The 4300-nt window shown below is 41.7% G+C and overlaps 1 long non-coding RNA gene across 1 annotated transcript; it reads left to right on the top strand.

Annotated features, from left to right (window-relative positions):
- The first annotated feature begins 226 nt into the window (after positions 1-226).
- LOC115285854 lies at positions 227-2501 on the top strand. The gene is made up of 3 exons (XR_003905719.1): positions 227-960; positions 2090-2117; positions 2302-2501. It is a non-coding gene; the product is annotated as an uncharacterized LOC115285854 (long non-coding RNA).
- The last annotated feature ends 1799 nt before the right edge of the window (positions 2502-4300 follow it).

The raw sequence follows: 4300 nt of genomic DNA, 5'->3' as shown, positions 1-4300 counted from the left end.
TGCGGGCCATTCACCTGCCATCTGGGGTTGCCTGGGGTCACAGCCTCCGTGGCTTTCCTTGACTTTGGTGTGGCTTGTGCTTTATTGGGCGCCTGCAACAGTTAAGCAGACCGTTCCCCCCTTTCACGACCTCACGCTCACTAATGTGGTCAGGTGATGTCCACACCAGCGCCATTATCCTGGAAATGCAATTCTGCTAATGGGGTGTCTGTTTTCAGCAGGGGCTTCAAATGGGAAGCGGATCTTTCAGCCTGAAGAAGGACCAAACACCCCACCCTTTGCTCAATGTGCAAATGACAAGTCAGAGATGCTCGTGGTGGGTTAGAGTAACACAAGCAGCCAGTGCTGTGGAGACCGGGTGGAAGGAGCCGCATGGCAAGAGGGAGTCACCACATTTTATGCGATGCAGACACACAGCTCTGAAGGGGAAACAAGGCGGGGGACTCTCCCCATCAGCTCCCAAGACAAGATTGCAAAGCTACAGCCAGGATGATATGGTCCTGACTCAGGCAAACAGATCCCTGACACAGGATTGAGAAGCCGGCCATGTTTTTATAGCTGACACTGCAGCTGTATGGGAAAAATGACATTATTCAATTAATAATGTTTTTTTAATTGGTAACTGGTTATTAATGGGGAAAAAACACAGTGACACCCCTAGCATCATGTGGGTTAAAGCTCTGATTACAGAAAGACTTAAATATCAAAGTCTACAAATTTTTATTAGAAAACTGAACATCTTTATGAACCTGATACAGAACAAAATTTCATGACATTCCAAACTCACAAACCATAGGGAAAATAAGAAAAATTCAATTTGCATTAAGATGAAACAATTTTTGTTCATCAAAAGATACCTTTAAGAAAATGAAAAGATAACCCACAGCTGGGAAGAAATAAAGTATTAATATCTGGAACACATAAAAAACTTTTCTAATTTGAAGAGCAAAAGACAGACAGGTTAGTAAAAATGGACACGGTGGTCAAGATATAATTCACTAACATGGAGACATCAATTGCCAACAAACACAGGAAAAGACACTTAATGTCGTTATTAGGGAAATACACATTTAAACTAAAATTAGATGCCATTTCATACCATCAGATTGGCAAAAACTAAAACATCTGATGGTACTAAGTTTTGTTTAGGAGGTGAAATAACAGGACCTTTTCCCCACTGCTGTGGGAAATAAAAATTGGTACAACCACATTGGTGGAAAATTTGGCAACATCCAGTGAGATGAAGATACATACACACTATTACTCAGAATTACACTTCTAGATATATCTCTTAGATGAGTTCATGTGTACGTATATATTCATGCACACATATACACACATATACATCTCTGTATGTACACACATGTAGGTCAGGAGATATGAGCAATAACAGTCAAAGAATATCATTTATGAGTAAAATATTAGAAACTTCCCGAAGTCCAGTCAGAAGAGAAATAAATCATTGTATCTATAATGGACATCCACATAGCAATGAAAAGAAAGAAACTAGAGCTACATGAATCAATATGGATTAATTCCAATAACAGAATATTAACCAAAAGAAAGCAATTTGTTAATAATATTTGCAGTATGATATTTACATGCAACAATTCCATAAATTGAATAGAGATATATATGTGGGGAGGAAAAAAGAAATGAAAATAAGTGAAAAACTTCTAAGATCAAGACAGAGGTTCCTCCTGGAGAGGGGGGAGTCTTACAGGGTCCAATAAGGGTGATTTAACCATGTTGATAATCAATTATTTTTTTAAGCTGGTGAGAGTCTTCATTCCTTTTTTTAATGTTTATTGATTTATTTTGGGAGGGGGGCGGAGAGGCAAAGAGAGAGAGGGAGAGAGAGAATCCCAAGCAGACTCCACACTCAGTGCAGAGCCCGACTAGAGGCTCAGTCCCACAAACAAGGAGATCATGACCTGAGCTGAAGCCAAGAGTCGGGCAGTTAAGGGACTGAGCCATCCAAGCACCCCAAGAATCGTTATTCTTCACGTTGCTTTACGTGTCTCAAACAAACATTAATAAAAATGTTGCAGCCTATTAGCTACTGACCCAACCATGTGTCTTTCCTCAGGGGACGGATCAGGATGGATCTAATCCAGGTATGGAAGTTCCATTTCTTTTGGCCAGATGCTCACTTCTCACCTCCCTTATAAGTGGGCTTGGGCAAATAAGCTATTTTCCTAAGACCTAAGAGGAAGTCAGCTGGGAGGCATGGTGCTGGAAAGTTTTTGTTTTCTGATAAAGAATCCCTTTGGCTTCTGCCTCTTTCTTCTTCCTCTTGAGACTGTAGATGGTGATGTGATGGCTGTACCTTTGACAACCACCATCGTGAGGTGACAAGCACGGGGAAGAAGCCCAATGTTCTGAGGAGAACCAGAGAGCCAGAGTATCTGTGGACATGACTGAGCTACGGATTCTGGAGCCATCGAGAACCCGTAGATTGTTTATTCAGTAAACAATAATTGTCTTAAGGGCTCAAGTTACAGGTGGTCTGTCTTTCTGTTACCTGTGGGAAAACCTTCCTGACACAAACTCACCAAATCATTCTTCTTTTAATCTTATGGTTGGGCCTGCCAGTCCTTGAGGACACTAAGCACTTTCTCTCCTTTAAATCTCTACTCATTCCTCCACGTATAAGGCCCCTCTCTCTTGGTGAACTCCTCATCCCTAAAAGGTCTTCTGAAACGTGTCGTCTGTAACACTTTTCCCAAGATCCCAAGTTACCAGCACTGTTTCTTCTCTGTGGCCCCCAGCATTCTCTCTTTCTCTCCATTACACCTTTTTCCACCTGTAGCAGCAAATTCCATCAGGAGTCCCTTTGAGGTAGGCCCATGGTGTCTCCTGTGTCCTGGGGTTGACACAGCTCTGGGTACATCACAGGGACGCAGCAGAAGCCGGGTAGAAGGAAAAATGCCCACCTTGTGTCTATTTCTCAGACAGAAAACAAATCAAGTATGAAACTGGGTAACTGAGGAGGAGAGGTGTGGAGGAAGTGAAATTTGGACAACCTTCCCATAAATGCAGACTGCAGAGAGAATCCTTTTCTTAACCGCTCTATTGCCATATGCCATCAGTCACTTCACATTGATTTTGTGTATTCGACAGAGTCACGTTTAAGCTCACTAGCCTATTTGAATCCTGGTTTCCTTTCATTTCCCCATCATAATCAGGTTTAAGTGACAATTGCTAAGGAGTTATTTTCTAGGAGATACATGAATATTCAGGTGATGCTGAGCACTTATGAAGTGATTGCTTTCCTAGGACTTGAACTACGAAAAATGTGGGCAACCTTTATTATTAGACAGAGAGCCCTGTGTGCTAGGGAATACAGAGACGTGGGAAATGCATTATTTAATTTTAATGGGGTTGAACATTTGCTCCAGTGCACTTCTCTGTATCAGTAATCATGAGAATAAAACAGGGATTACATTAAATATTCCTTCTGTCTTCTGAAAGCCTAATTTTTACTTCTATAAGTAGGTGGTGTGTGTGTGTGTGTGTGTGTGTGTGTGTGTGTGTGTGTGTGTGAATGCGGAGGAGAGTCAGAGATAAATGAAAGACAAGGAGCATCAATATTTAGAATAACTTTGAGATAGAAATGCATCGAAAGGTTGGCAGCATCTCTTTATATAGTCAGGGCACTGGACCATAAATTGGTGCATATGTAGAGGAGGGCAGTCTTTAGTTTAGAGAAGATTCCAGCTGCAACAGGAGTAGCTTGAGACAGAAAGTTTGAAGCAGATCTTCATTCTGCAGAAGGTCATTTGAAAAACCTTAATTATGCAAATATAGGTGAATGATATTTACATGTGTTATCTCATTTAAATTCACAAAATCCTATGAGGTCGTACTATTGTTATTTTTATTTTGCAGAAAACTGACTTAGAAAACTTGCCCAGGGATCACAGAACCAGTAAGGCACAGATCTTCCCATTTTCCTGGGAATAGGATGTAACTATTATTTTGTGGTCTTGGCAAATGTTGTCTCTCCCTTCTAGTTCTTGGAGGGTAGGAACCTGCATGGATGAGGAGCCCAGGAGCAGTCAGGGTATAAAAGACCCATGTCTCAACCTCTGAAGTACAGAAGTTTGACCTCAGGGCAGGGTGATTCCAATGAAGGGCCAGGGCAGTGAGTCCATGGATGATTTACCGTCAGACTGGAGATGTGGGTCAAATGGACTGGCCTGGTACATGGTCAGAAAGGAAGAAGTTGGTGTCATGGTCCTGGATTGTGGCTGTTGGAACCTGGCCTAGAGTTTTTATGGCTCTTAGAAGCATCTTC

The sequence above is a fragment of the Suricata suricatta genome, chromosome 1 (genome assembly GCF_006229205.1).
Source record: "Suricata suricatta isolate VVHF042 chromosome 1, meerkat_22Aug2017_6uvM2_HiC, whole genome shotgun sequence".
In the NCBI taxonomy this organism is placed as follows: domain Eukaryota; kingdom Metazoa; phylum Chordata; class Mammalia; order Carnivora; family Herpestidae; genus Suricata; species Suricata suricatta.
This window is presented reverse-complemented; position numbering and strand designations above follow the sequence as displayed.